Here is a 16,379-nt window from a genome sequence, read left to right on the forward strand (position 1 = left end):
ATCCTTTTCACATTATAGCGTTCTGGTCTCCCCCTTTAAAGTTTGTCCTGACTTTGATATAATAATGAATCCACTAAAATATATTTGTATTCATGTAAATGTATGTACCCACAGTATTGACTATGTCAGCTGGTAATTAGATGTCTTTGCATACACAGCTGATTAAAAAAACCCAAAAACATTGCAGTCATTTGCTGCAAATATCCTCTCGAGGAGAGGTGAAGGGAGGATGCAAGGTAAGAAATTCAGTGTGCAAAGAAAACAAGGTCTTGCTTATTTTGTTGTTAAATATAATCAGGAACAAATCTGAAGTAGCTTCAGAGCAAGAGTTTGTATAAAATAACTGAACAAATTCCAAAGGTATGTCTACTCTGGAAAAGATTTAAAATTACAAGTAACAACAAATCTTTAGCCCTAATTGCTGAAGATGAAGAAACCGGAGATATGAGAACACATCCGAGAGCATCTCTAATGCTTCTCCATGGTAGGTGATTTCAATTCAATGGTTACAGTAGGCTACATGGCTCCTTTCACAAATTTATCCATGTATGGCCTCCTGGAATTTTGCCTCCCTCAGCATATGCATACACTTAGTAGAGTAAAACCATATCATGTTCCATTGCTGAGCGGACTCTCTCTGTTTGAAAAGCAGATGGCTGGAATACTAGTTTCCCAACAAGATAAAATCTGATGTTTTTGAGCAGAGAAAGCCAGTCTTTTAACTTGGGGACCTGGGGCACCAACTCAGGCCTATTCTGCCTTGCAGCCATACTTAAAACTTTCTTGGTTAAATTTACTGTCAGTTTTTCATAGATTTCATAGGTTTCATAGACATTAGGGCTGGAAGGGACCTCAGAAGATCATCGAGTCCAGCCCCCTGCCTGAAGAGCAGGAAGTCAGCTGGGGTCATAGGATACCAGCAAGAAAAGCATCCAATTTACTTTTGAAGGTGTTCAATGTAGGTGCTTGAACCACTTGCAATGGCAGGCTGTTTCAGACTTTGGGGGCCTGGACAGTAAAGAAATTCTTCCTTATGTCCAGCCTGAAATTGTCTTGCATTAGTTTATAAATGTTTGACCTCGTCATCCCTTGGGGCACTCTAGTGAACAAACGTTCCCCCAGGTACTGGTGGTCACCCCTGATAAACTTATAGGTGGCCATCAGATCACCCCTGAGCCTGCGCTTTTCCAGGTGTGGCCTCACCAAGGCCGAGTACAAGGGGAGAATGATGTCCTGGGATTTGCTTGAGAAGCATCTATGCATGCAAGCCAGCATTTTTGTCACTTTACTAGCCGCAGCATTGAATTGCAGGCTACCTGCAATGGTAGTTATGCCACCAAACTCCTTCAGAAGTGTGGAAGGCTATGTGAAGACCAATATATGTAATTCTTTTGGCAAGACAGACATACCCTCTCCAGCCAGATCTCTCTGTACATAATAGTTCGTATTTGACCATTGTTATACTACTGCAATATATCTCTTATTTGGACAGTAACATTTTCTTCCTAGATTTTTTCAGGGTCTCTAACAGAATTCTTGCTTTAAACTTCTTTCATTCCAGCTATGTATGACTTTTCCTTCAAGACTGTAAATAAGCACTGCAGTTGGAAAGGAGACCAACTTTCCAACTTCACAGGGTCAAGTTTACCTGGTTTAAGGCTACACTTTTGCAGTTTTATTGGTAATTTTGCTTGGTCTAGTGCAAGACAAATAAATCCATCAGGTTCCAGACGTATCTTGTACATAAGGCATGTACTAACTACAGGTAAGAGAAATCTTGCATGAATCCATTATATTAAATCTGAGTTTTTACCAGCTTTGTACCAGCAGCCCTATCCCTAAGACTGTTGTATCTAATTTAAATTTTAATCTCCCAAAGATAAGCCCCTTCACCTCTCAAATGCTGTACCTATCAGTGGTGCTATATAAATAATAATATATTTATGTCTTTTACAGGGAAAAAAGTATTCTCTCTGCTTTCTGGCAGACCTCAATGTGGATATTCCACTGTCCCTAACATTCTGAATTGTGGCCCTTTTCAGAGTATACAAGTCAAGAACCACCATGTAAATCCATGCAAAACACTTTAACTATTTTCCAAAGAAACATTTTCAATTCCTTTTTCTACCAGATTCATGTTATGGATGATGATAAACTTTTCCAAGTCTCCTTGAAAAAATATTTTTCAGTGATTATGGGGAATTTGTAAAGGATTAATACATTTTGCAGATCTAACAAGTGAGTCAGTAAAACCAAACCAATCTAAGTTTATTGGCATCCTTTCATCTATGAGAGAGGGTGGATATTGCAACCTATGACATGGATGGTTTGCAGTGTCTTATTAGTGAATAGTCCAATCCAAGATTTGCATGATCTTTTCTCTTCATGACTCTCCAGCTGTTGGAGCCAATTCCTGTCACGGACTTTACTGCCACTTGTTCCAATTACTTGCGATGGGCTAGGATCAGTTCCAAGTGCCTTCATATCTTGCTTGCATGTATCTTTGTAGTGAAGCTTGGGACACCTTGTTGTTCTTGTTCCCTCCAATAGTTCTCCATATAGCATGTCCTTGGGTATATGTCCATCTTCCAATCTGCTCAGATGGCCTAACCAGCTCAGTCACCTCTGTCTAAGTACGGCTGTCACACTTGGTAAATTTGCCCTTTGAAGAACCTCTGTGTTGGTAACTTTTTCTTGCCATTTAATGTTGAGCATACAGCATAAACAACCCAGGGGAAGCTGTTTAACCTTTTCTCTTGATTTGCATAAGTTGTCCATGTGGTGGGCCAGTAGGGGGCACGCCTGCATTGAGCCACCCACCTCACTGTGCCTGACCACCTTCCAGGCGCCGAGCGCCTCCCTAGGGGTGCCTCACATCCAGCTGACCTCCTTCCTGAAGCAAACTCGCTCACCTGGGGTAACGTAAGCTGCCACCACCCCAAGAAGGGACTCTCTCAGCCCTGTGTCCTCGGGGAAACACAGGCCTAATAGTCCTACAGGTACTCAACCCAGTACAGGCACTTGGGTCACTTCCCCAAATTGGGGGCCAAAAAGGAAAGTCTCCCTTAGTCTGCAGACCGAAGGGGCCTCTCAGGCATAATTTAGACCTACCCCTCAATAAGTCTCCTACACCGGTCACAAAGGAGAACTTTATTGATTACAGGGGTAGAGTGAAAATAGGGTACAAGATAGAGCAATAGCATAGAAATCCCATAAAGCAAAACAGTCTGGCTGAGGTAGTCTTTTGATCACGTATCGAGTTACTGCCAGCTAGATATCTAACCAGATCTAGAGTAGCTTACTCACAAGCATCATCCTGAGGCTGTTGGAGGTTTCCTCGGGAGGCAGGCTGTTCCTAGCTCATGAGTTATGGCGGAGAGAGCCAGTTTCAGATGATAAAGCTCCTCTCTAAGTCTGAGTCCCCCGCATGGCTGCTGTTTCATCCTCCTGGGCAGTCTTAACTTATATAGCCCCTGTGACCTCATTCACCTGGTCCAATGGAGACCAGCACCTACTGGCTGTCAGCCAACCAATTTGAAATACATCACCAGTTGCCAGGCAGACTCTAGCCCACTAGGTAGAAGCCCCTCACCCAGGTAGCTGATACCAGTCACGTAGGCAGAGGGAGCAGGTTTCCTCCCTCCCTCAGGAATGTAGCCAACTCAGGTTACCTAAAGAGATAGGGTAAAGGTGTGTCTCCTCTGTTGGGCCTATCCTAATCAAATTGTCACAGCACAGAGATTTTGGGGAGAAACAAAGATGGCTTCCTGCCACAGTCCATATTTCCCCACCATATGTGGGCATGCTGAGTATGCAAACTTTGTACACTAGCATTTTGGTCTTGATAGTAAGCATTGAGTTGTTCCGTACTCTTTTAATTAGTCTGCTGAAGGTAGTGGTAGCCTTTCCGATCCAAACATTAAGTTCTTCATCCAGTGAGAGATTGGTGGTTACTGTAGAACCTAGATAGCTGAACTTCTGAACTACTTCTAGCTGGTTCTCATTAAGATCTTATGGAACTCCCTGTCCTAGTACAACTGTTTTCTTTATTCTGATAGTGAGGGCAAATGCCTGACAAATCTAAGTGCTGCACTGCAAAGAAGTATTTTGTTCATTTACTGGGAAAAACTGGATTTGTTGCATTTGTAGCTTTTCACAGCATTAACAAATAGTCTGCATACTGTTTTACCAAAACAATGCAGTTTAACAACACTGCCTCAGACTTTGGGCCCAACATTTATTCCGTGGAAGCCGAGTATTCTCAACATTGGCTTTGTCAAAAATAGTGATTTTTCAAATGAGTAGCTTGAAAAACTGCAAGATTTTACTTACTACTATTCCTCCTCACACAAATGCGTAACAATGCCTACTTTTTAAAGAGCTAACTACAATGACTTGAAATTTAGGAACATTTTTTTTTATTTTAAACACCTCTCCCTTGAGGACTGGTTCTTGCTATGGGCCCACTGGAACAGTCTCCTACCCTCCTGGGGCATTAGTCTGCCGTGGCTTGATGGAAAAGTTCAGTTAGAATACACGCCATAAGAAGCAGAAAGCTGTACCAGCAGGGATGCTCCCACAGTTGCAAAAATAGTCCAACAAGGCCTCTGTGAGGCAGGGATCACCTGGGTCTCATCCTGGGCTTCAGCACCATTCAAACTTTCACTCCCCATTTCCCACAGTCCTGGAGGACTCATTCTCAAAAAGGCCATATTTCCCAGAGGAGCCCTTTTGGGTAGTGGACCAGGCTAAAACAGTCCATTGTAGGGCCAGAAAAGGTTCTGCATCCCTTCCCCAGGCTACTGGGTTCATTTGCCCCCTAACCTGAGAGGATCTGGTAAGTGAATTATCCTTACTTCTCAGGCATTTTGTGTTACCCTGGGCTATCTTCAGAGGGCAATGTCAGGTACAGATTGTTCGCCATCCATTTCTGGTTGCCATTGTCATTTGTTCTGTTGCCAGTGAGGTGGCTTGGCTTTTGGGAGCTGTGGGAAAGGGAGTGAGTGGGGAATTCCTCTCCTGATGTCTCCTTATTCTTCTACAAATTCATTTGAAGAAATGAATGAATATTAGTGTATATTATTTTTGGCCCCAAATCAGCCTTTTGGCTTGAAAGTTCATATTTCAAAAATATGTTGTAATTTAATTTAAATTCTGAAATTTTTCATCTAGTTCAAGTGTTCAATAGGTTGCTTAAATTTACAACAAAAAATTCCAAAATAAAAAATTATTAAAATATATCTGCAGAGGGAAAATTTTTCAGAAGAGATAAATGACCATAGATACATAGACTTCAATGAGATTTGCATCAGCTGGGGACCCAGCACTATGAGCTTTCAACCAACCCCTGCATTCCATGTACAATATAGATATGATGCCAGATTTTCCCATGAAGTCACATTAAAGTAGCTGAATTAAGTATCTAGCTCAGATGCCAAGACTAGCAGCAGAACAGACTTCAACTTAGGTTGCAAAACCTGCTCAAAAAGCTAGGTAAATGCTTGAATAGGATGCTCTGGGCTGCCAGCTATACTGATATTGCTAATTTATAGCTAGCTCAGATGTATCTATGGCCCTTTTCACATTACCGTTTCTCCCCGATGAATGTGTTAATCACAGCATGAATGGATACACATACACCCCATTTCAGGCACCATCATTTGGCAAATCAGCCATAAAAATGTACTACATATGAAATAGAACAACTTTATGGCTGGTTTGTATGGAGCCTTAAATTGAATGTGTAGCAGGTCAGGGCTGGGTCCAACAGTCAGCTGATTGTTGGCTTTGGCCAGGGACCATACTGGATTCTCTGCCAAGGACTGCACCAGGTCTCAAACCAATCTCAGATCTATAGGCACCAGGCTTTCAATTTGGCAGTGGTAAGGAAACCCACAAGCATGAACCCAGGCTCCTGTACAGTAGCAAGTAGAAAGGGTGTGATTGAGATCTGAATCCCAGACCCAAATTTGTGCCTTCCACCATGCACACTGGTTTGTATAGCCCTTTCAAATGAATATGTGCCATGTTAAATACACCAAATGAGTGCTTTATCTGAGTAACAATAGAACTACAAGATTTAGTTCATCACTCTTAAATCAGAACTACTCGATATCCAAGCTTATAACAAGTTCAAAATGTGCAATTTGCATCACTAAAAACATTCTGATAGAAAAGAGCATTATTCCTATGCTTTGTGGCAACAATCAGTAGTGAACCTTTGGATTTATTAGTTCCCAATTTTGCACCTATCTTAAATCATTGCGATATAATAAGAACAAAGTCTGTATGGTGCACTGTCAATAAAATCTAATATTGAGAAGATTATTGATTGTCTAGTGCAAATTGAGAGCATGGTAAATGATTTAGAGAACAAGTGTCAAACGTTAAAGCTATCTAATGCCTTCTAAAGTAGGTTGATACTCATAAATCTAAGATAAATGACCTGTAAAACCACTTAAAAAGAAATAATACTCATTTAATCAGGTTTCCAGAGGAAACGGGGGAAGACTAGGAGAGAAATTCATAAAGAATTATTAAATCCCTTCAAACTCAATACTTTGTTGATAACAGCGAAAGTAAATGTCTCATCAAATCTAATCTTGATAAGCAGCTGTAGGCAACCCATCTAACCCATCATTGTGAAACTACTAAATTTTAAGTGCCATTTGAAAAAAAAAATAATGAACTGTCCAAAGGGCAACCCTTTTACAGCTCTAATGAACTTTCCCTTTTCCAGAGTCAATATCAGAATATGATACAAAGTGCATGTATTTGATTAGCACTTTGTTTATTACAGGGGTGGGGTATTGGATTGGCTGTTGGCAATTTGACTAAATACTTTTTCTGAGGGCAGAAGGGACATCTTAATGATATGTTCTTCAGTGGGAACAGTGTTCTATGATTTTTTGGGGAAGTGGGGACTGTTTTTAGAATGAAAGGAACATCTACTTATTGATAGAAGCTATCAATGTAATTTATAACCCCTTGATATAACAATTTGAGTCCTGGATTTTAATATTGTTTTCTAGACTTCAAACCGAAGAAAATTCTATTTCCTTTCATGAGGACATAATAAACTTCATGTTTCCAATCCCTCTTAGAGTTCAGATTATGGAAGGAAAACCTGGCTATTTTTTTATTACTAAGTACAAGCCTTATTCTATTCTTAAATTGTTTCCCATTCAAAACTTCCACTAATTTCAATGAGAGGTTTAATGATTCATTGATTGCAGGAGCAAGTCAGCAAGTCAATCAACCTTCTATTTCTCCTTTTTGCTTTGGTATTATCCTGAATGCAACATCAATAGCAGTGTTGAGAACTTAGAACTTTTGTTAAGGCAACTGCAGCAATACAGTTATCTAAGCAGAAGTGCCTTTCTATAAGTGTGGGCCAAACTATGTTTTAACTCGTATATGAAAGTAAAGTAATTCCATTAATTTTAATGGACTTGCTCACCATTTATATTAGTGCATATTAGACCAGAATTGAATCCTGTGAGCATAATATGCAAGAAGTTTATCTTAGCGTGACAGTATTGGGATCTTGGTGAGCATTGGATTTGCAGCTGAATAAAGGCATGATCTGTGACTTAGCAAGCTGCTGACCACAAGACAGAATAATATATTAAAAGCAAGTTTGCAAGAAGCTTAGGCAAGCAGATTTTGCTTATGAATGCTTACGCCGAGCCAGCCATTTGCTTATGCTAAGTAACCATCTTAACTGTGTCAACCATTTTCTAAAAAAGCATCAAGTGAGTCTGTATGAGTCTGCATGCTGTGAATGAGGTGAAGCCTTAGGAATGTGAAAGATGGTACAACATAGAACTGAAAAACAGACTGGAATGTGAAAGACAACATGAAATTGGTAACGGAACCTGAAATAAACATGTGAAAAGGTGAATGGTGATTGGTGAAGAAGACTCCAGAAGCTTCCAGGCTTTGGTTGAAGTCCAAGTGACAGAGAGAAGCCGGAGTCAAGGTCTTAGACATATGCTCATAGCAAAAAGACATGTAAATGAATGAAATGCATAGGCAAGTCCATGTTAATGAAACAAACAGTAAACAGAGATGGAGCTTGAAAGGGGAGGAAATATGGGTGGAACAAAGGAGGAGCGAGGGTGAAGTAAATGTTAATGAGCATGAACCAAGGTGTATAAATGTGGAAAGAACTATTGTTCAGGGCAGGTCCCCAGTTTGTTGGTTTTTTGGGACCTTTGCCTGAAGCTGTCTCCATTCTGAAAAAAGCTGTTGTGAGCAATGTGTGTTGGTGTTTGCTCCCTGCTTGCTCTGGCTAATGAGTAACAGGATCCATGATCGTTGTCTCCCTAGTCATTGGGCACCAAATGGAGTAGGGGGTCTAACAGTTTACTTTAGATTTTTGAAAATAAAATGGATATGTGAATTCTTTCTGCTAATTTTGCAAAATATAAACTTCATTAGTATTCTATAAAATAGAAATAAAATCCAAGTAGTATATCTTGTCCAGTCATAACCCATTTATATTACAGAAATAATCATGAGTTGACATAGTTGTGGCCAAACTGTTATACCATGTTTTATTGTTGCTTGTGTTGACAGGAAAAAACCCCATATTGTACCATGGTTTGGCTGTATCAAGTTATACAAGTATGTTTGACAGTTGTTTTTGTAGTGTAGATTTGGCTCTAACCTACAAATGTATGCTGATTGTAAAACTGTTAGACATTAGGCTGTTAGTCAGCATAATCTCTAATAACAACCTCATTGGCCAAATTCTGCCTTCACTTAAGTGGGTTCAAATTGCAGTAACTGCAATTGGCATTGATACACCACTGTGACAGAGAGTAGATTTATTAAAGTAAATGTGTTATTGTGGCACCCTCAGTTGGCACTGTGGATATCTCCCTGATCCCTGAGTTGGGCTCCCCACTCTCCTGCCATGACTTGCTGGAACTTGTAACTAAAAGGAGTGGTTCAGTGGTGTTCTCATCCCTGGCCCAGAGACAGGGTTACTCACAGACTCGTTGTGGTTGATCCTGGGGCTCCACATCCCCTACACCCCATCCACTCACCAACCATCAGCACAGTTGGGCTGCTGTGCCAGCTCCTGGCCCAGCTTCTCATATCCAGTTGATGGATCTCTAACTCCCCAGCCTCTGCTAGAAGTGCAGCCTGCCTGTCACTCCTGTTCCTTATCCTGACTCTGCCCCAGTGCTGGGTCTGTGTCTGGAGGTCCCACCACAGATGCAGGGCTGAATATGCCCAGCCTGAGCTTTAGGGGTGGTGGCTGACCCCAAGCCCCTTCCCATAGAGCTTGGGGTAGGAATGCCTCACCTGGCTCCCAACTGCTGCCCCCAACCATTCTTGATGAGGCAGCATTGTGTGGGGGTTTGGATTGGCCAGGTCACACTTTGCCAAGCTCAGCATCTCACCTTGTGTTTCCCCACCACCACCAGGTTCTGTCAGGGTCTCCTGCAGTGGTGGTCACAGCTGACATCATCATCCGGCCACCACCCAGCTTGAATGAGAGCTGCTTGAAAAATGGACACAACACCAGCTCACACGGCTCTTTCCCATTCGTGGTCCTCCTCCCTGGTAATTTTTTTGTGGGTCCAGGGTCCCTGAGCCCTCTACCAGAAGCATTGGGGTTTGTCCCCAGAGCTTCTAACCCTGAGGGCAGCCCCCACCACCAGTTATGGTATGTGTTTCAGAAGCCTGTTAATTCTGAAAACTGATTCATTTTCAGCCCCTACCACAGGACTATTGGAGTTGGAAGTTTCTAGTCTCTCCATTCCATATAGCTAAGAACAACAGCTAGAGAGGCTTTTGAGAGATGAAATTAAATTTAATCAGTTTTAAAAGCTGCTGAATTTAAATGTATCTTTAAATAAACAAAAAGTATGGTTTGAATGTTGTTGCAACTGTGATGGCTCAGGAAATGTATGATATGCAAGCATAAGTAAATATAGACTTTTGAAAAGGTGGGTGCAGGTAATACGGTGCACAATCACTTATAACACAATATATATTTTTCTCCAGTTAAGAGAACCTAGAAGATGTATTAACATGCTAGAGGTACAGTGCTTTACTATTCACTTTAAGATCAAAGTAAAAAATATATATATAACTTTATTGAAGAGGTGCACTGATACATTGGGTCCATACTGGATTGGCACCGATATAAAGAAAATTGACAGTATCAGCAATTGGCTTTTTTTGGCTGATGTGGCCGATAATGTCCCTGATAAATGCCCCATGCATGTGCACAGCTGTAGCTCAGCATGCAGACACCCAGGAGTGCAACCTGGCAGTGTGGAGAGCAGCTGGTGAGTCTGTTGTAAGGGAAGGGGTTTGGGGGGGCAGATTGAGGCTCCTGCATTGAGGGAGGGAGTGGGGCTGCGGCTCAGGGCAGGCACTGCACAGCTGGGGTGGGGTGTGGGATGAAGCCATGAGCGGCTTGTCCACAGGGTGCAGTGGGAGGGTGACTCCTGTACTGCACACACTCTGGGAGAGAATGAGGGGCATGTGCCCCTTCATCTGCATGTGAGATAAGGGGAAGCTGTTGCTGCAGGTGGTGCCAAGCTCTTCCCAGTGTGGGGGAGCGGGGTTGGGCCAGGGCTGCATTCAAGGTAGGTGGCAGCAGCACTGGGAGGGGTTGGTTGCAGGCCCCTCCCCTGTATCTCCTCCCCCCGCACCACCAACACCCACCCCCAAGGGCAGCCCAGCCCAGATCCCCACTGGGAAGAGATCAGCACTGCCCCAGCTCTAGCCCGTAGCAGCAGCCTGCCTTCACCTTGCACACAGATCCAGGGGTACATGCCTCCCAACCCTTCCTGGCGTGCATGTAGCCACCCCCGCACACACACCTTCTGGGCAAGCTGCTTGTGGCTCTCGCCCACGCTCTGCCTCAGCTGTACAGTAATTGCCCCTGCCACAGCTACACTCCCTCTCTCACTGTGGGGGCCTCAATCTGCCCCCTGCCCTGCTCTTTCCTTCCTCCCTTGCCCCTTCCTCCACAACAGACTTATAAGCCAGATACTGCTATCCAAACTGCCCGGCTGCATATCAGCAATCTGATTGGTATCGGCCAATATGGCTCATTAAAAATCAGACATCAGTATCAGCCCAAAATGTAAAAAACACAACAAACTAGGCAAAAATAGTGCAAAGATATTGTTTTATTAGCCCTGTAGTCATTATAGTTAAACATACATCTCTTATTCAGATATGTAAAACAAAATCTAGTCTTCCTGAGCATCTTGACAGTGCATCCAACACTTCACTGTCAGTCACTTGCAAACTTGAGTTAATGTTCACCTGAGTTAATATGACCACACCTGCATTAAGGTTTTTTTGCTATAACTAAAAGCAGTTTGCAGGGCTGTGAAACAGAAGATAAATATTAGTTCACCAGGAAGAGCTAACAGCTAGAAAAATTGCAGAAGAAAGTATAATTTGATTAATGTAACATCAAGACCATTAAAAAGGAGAGACAGTCATTGACAACCATGGAGTGAAGAAATTAGCAGGAATCAGCTATGTTATAATAAGCCATGAAGGCAATTGACTCCTCCAGTGCTGCTTGAATAGAAATGCTATTGCCTCTCCCAGGCAGCTGGATAGAGGTTAACCATTAATGGAACCATGATAGTTTTTATATTCAGTGGGGACTTGCTGCTCTATAAATATGTTGCCTTAAAATGCTTGTCACTCCCCAAAACTAAGAGTATAAAGGGGATTCTAATACCAGAATCTTCATCCACAGAAAGACAGACAGATATACACACACTCTGCAAACATACATATACTTTGCAGTTATAATTAAATTAAATCCTGCTATTTGGAAATGAACATGTCATGTGAGCTCTCTCCAAGATATGCAGATTTCTTTCCAGCTGATCATTAAGCATCCAACCATACAAACTATTGAGTACCTCTTGTTAAATGCCAAAGACTTTCTACTTCTTTCAAGTTTCAGATGTCACAGATTGTCCTCTAGAGGGCTGCTTGAGACCACAGTGGCCTTGACTGATCACTGAGAGTACCAGGAGTTTTGCTTCCAAGAGTGGGACTTTACCTTTTGTTGGGAAGACCTAGAGAAATCCAAAGTTTCAGGCAGCAAACAGACAGTCTTTTCAGTAAATGGATTACTGGGGCAAAGGCCACCCTCTCAGAGGTTCTTTGTCCATACTGAAAACTGAGAAAAATGATTAATTTAGAATTCTAAAAGAATGCATACATGAAATAATAAGGGGTACCAAGTCTTTTAAATAAACCTATCAGTAGCAAATGAAGTACCTATAATAAGGAAGAAATCATATGGGATCTAGAGGACTGAAGTAATAAAAATGGGATTAAATTCAGTAGTCCAAAGTGTATGTGACCGCTGGGTCTCAAACACTCGGTCACGTGAAGCCTTGGCTCGAGCACTGGGTGGTGTATGCCTTGCAGATTCCCACTAATTGCTAAGGAGATGTACCCTCCACGGGTAGTCTTCCCCTATCTCACCTGCCACAACTTTGAATGCTCCTCAGTGGAGGGTCTGCTACCCGGGGACCTTCTACAGCTCACGGTCTATCCGACAGTCACAAGCAGGGCTCCACCACTCCTACACCCTGTCACTACCTCAATGGATTGTTCAGTCTCCGTGGCCACGTACCCCTTCTTACACTAGTGATGAGCCTCTCAAGTTCCTTCTCATCCTGGACATCTGCGCCTGAGGCCAATTTACTTACTCCGCCATGGGTTGTCCACGTTTGGAAGTCTTGCTCGTGGAACCTGTGCTCACCCAGGGTGAACTCTTGCCCTAAGGCCTTGATCAAATACAAAGCCCTATGGGCCTTACACCATCTAGTCTATATCTATAAGCCCCTCCTTTCTCTCAACTCCTTCACACGGGGAAACACAAAAAAGAAAAAAAAAGAAAAGCAAAAGATAGCATGTCTGATGTATCGCTAGGTATCAGGGTAACTCCCTCCCCTGCTCCCTTCCATCAGGGTACTGGGTGATGAGTTCCCTACGGTCTAGCTAAGCGCTGACCTCCATTCAGGGTCGTGTACTCAAGGCCTACTGCTCAGGTTGTCCCTTCCCCCCCCTTCCACTTCCTCAGTGAGCCCGGTGCTGCCCCGCTTCTCTCCCTTCCGGAACATCCCAATCTGGGTGCCTCACAGTTCCTCAGCATGTGGCTGGTTATTTTCTGCATTCAGGGTCCATGCCCTGCTTCTTCATGGCCCTTCCTGCTGCTCCTGTCAGGACTCTCCCAGTGGGGAGAATTCCTCCTCCTCCCCACTGTTCCCAATACTCGTACCTGTTATGGTGAGGGTCTTTGCATGCCCTTCGCTGCCTCCCCAGGTGCTGCTGCCCTTGCAGATTGCAGGGGCTGCTTCTGGCTCATCTCCAGCATTGGCAATTTGTTCCCTGTCGCTGTTGCCACAGCTGGCATCAGGACCCTCCTCTGGCTCCTCATCCGATGCTTCTTCCTCCCTGAGAGAATCCCAGAGTGGGTCCAGTGTCCCTACACTCCCCGGTTCCATTCTCCCTCTTCCCCTTCCTCCTCTGTCAGTCATTTTTATAGCTGCCAGACAGTCACTGGCTGGTCTCAGCTGAATAAACACATGGCTCCTGTTGAAGGTAAATAGTTTTTCCTGGTTTTAACTTCTATGTTGTTTGTTTCTCTTTCTCCTGTCCCTTCTGCCTCCCGTAACTTTTCTTTTTTGTTTGGAGTCCTTCTCCCCATTCTCTCCTGGGACAATGTAACAAAAATAGGTAGTCCTTGGATGCAGCAGCTGAGATATTTCCAAGTAAAGAGAAGTACGTACTAGTGAACAAGGCACAGATGAGACCTTGCTTAGAAAGCTGTGTACAGCTCTGGTTACATCTTCAACAGAAAAGAATTGATGTTCCAAATGAAGCACAGAAAGGGTGAATTATAACAGGTAAAGGGAAATAGAAGACCTAACTTTTTGGAATTGGCTAAAAAGTTTTGCTTATTTAGCATAAGCTGAGAATGAGATATGATTGCTGATTAAAGCACCCCAGGAGGTTAAACACCAACATGGAAAAAGAACCATTTAAACTAAAAGATAATGTTGGTCAGAGAATACATGAGTTTGCCCTGGCCTTGACTCCAACTCCAAATTAAGTTTGGAAACTAGAAGGTTTCTACCCATGGATGCTGTGAGGATATGGAAAAGTTTTCCAGTTGGAGGAATGAAAGTAAAAGTCATGGGTGTGTCCAGATGAGCATGCATGTGCAGTTTGCAGTGCCACAAACCCATCTATGGTACCACAAATGGCACAAAATATACATGCAGGTGTTCAACATGCTGCTAATTTTCAGCACGGGGGCGGGGAAGGGTTTGACACCAAGAGATCCCAGTGTTCCAAAGTGGGAAGTATTCCAGAGATGAGCCTATGAACTCCACTTCATCAACCTCCTGGATACTAAAAATCATGGACTGAATACAGACATTGGATTTATGACACATTATATATATTATATCACATTATATATGACACATTTATAACACATTATATCCCTAACACCTAGTCAGGGAACTTCTGCTGGGACTAGGTGTGTTCAAATCAGCAGGTCCTGATGATCTCCACCCCAAAGTGCTGAAGGAATTACCAGAGGTCATTGCGGGACCCCTAGCATAGCTTTACGAGCACTCATGGTGCTCTGGTGAGGTGACAGAGGACTGGAAAAGGGCCAATGTGGTCCCCATTTTCAAAAAAGGGAGGAAGGAGGACACAGAAAACTATAGGCCCATTAGTCTTACCTCAGTCCTGGGGAAGCTCTTTGAGAAAATTATCCAGGTACATATCGGCGAGGGACCAGCAGGGGAGATTATGCTTAGGGGCAACCAACATGGGTTCATTTGAGGCAGGTCTTGTCAGACCAACCTGGTGGCTTTCTATGACCAGGTCACAAAAGTCTTAGACACAGGTGTCGTGGTAAACGTAGTCTTTCTGGACATTAGGAAGGCTTTCAACACTGTCTCTCACCCCATTCTCATTAAAAAAGTAGGCAACTTGTGGTGTCGATGCCTACACAGTCAGATGATTTGCTAACTGGCTGGAGGGCCACACCCAGAGAGTGGTGGTGGATGAGTCATTTTCAACCTGGAGGGATGTGGGCAGTTGGGTTCCCCAGGGCTCGGTCCTCAGGCCTGCACTGTTCAACAACTTCATCAGCGACTTGATGAGGGGGTGAAAAGCACCTTGTTCAAATTCACAGATGATATTAAGAAGTGGGGAGAAGTGGGCACACTAGAGGAGAGGGACAGGATGCAATTAGATCTGGACAGGTTACAGAGGTGGATGGATGAGAACAGGTTGAGTTTCAATACTGACAGGTGCAAGGTACTGCACCTGGGGAGCAAGAACCAGCAGCATACCTATAGGCTGGGAAACTCCCTTCTTGTTAGCACAGAGGCAGAAAAGGATCTTGGAGTCATTACTGCAACCCCTGGTGAGGTGACCAGAGTCACCAAAATGGTTCCCAAGGTTCCTTGGAGGGAAAGCTAAGACAAAGGGTCTGGACACAACAAGGTGGGGATGGAATGTCCCAGACCCCAGGACAGAGAGCGGAGGATTTCTTCACAGGGGTTGAGAAGAGAGTATTCCATGTGAATCTCCCTCAGATGTTTAGATGAGGCCATCCCTTTGTGGATCTGAGGGGTACATTGTTATCTATATGTGTTTAATGAATGTAGACAGAAACTGAAGCAATCTGTTATAGTCATTTTTACAGGTGTCTTGTGTCAAGCATTTATAGCATGGTTAGCATTCCTTAATGGCTGGCATGGGGATTAGGGGCCCCATTTCATTGGTATCATCTTCCCTTTCAATTTTTTTCATCCCTTTTCTCCATCTTTTTTCTTCTCCTAAATTTCTTTTCTCTCCTCCCTCCCCTACCATCACTTCCCACATACCCAATTTGGGACACAGATAGCATTGGGGATTTTTTTTTCTTTACCTTTCTTCTATGCAGTGTGGAAGGACAGAAAATACCAGGTGGGCATTCCACAAGGGTTGCATTTATGCCACTAGCTTATGCTGACTCAGTGGATTTGTGCACCACATAGTCCTTACATTACTAAAGACAAGGCTGAAATGTCTTGACACCAGTCCCTGATTCAGAGCCAAAGTTTGATACCCTTTTTCATGTTGAAGAGTGCCTAACTAAGCACAAAGTGTTTGTTTGATTGTAAGAGACTCTTGAATTGGAGAATAACCCACATTTTCTGAGTATCCATTTAAGAAAAAAAAAAGATATTGAATAAGACACATTTACAAGGTGACAACTTCTGGAACGTGTCCCCATGAGCATACACATGCATTTCTCAGGGAACAAATAGCAGTGGAGCATATTTGTGCTGCTGCTATCTTTCCTT

Source organism: Crocodylus porosus, unplaced genomic scaffold, assembly GCF_001723895.1.
Source record: "Crocodylus porosus isolate Cpor-Errol unplaced genomic scaffold, CroPor_comp1, whole genome shotgun sequence".
Taxonomy (NCBI): Eukaryota; Metazoa; Chordata; order Crocodylia; family Crocodylidae; genus Crocodylus; species Crocodylus porosus.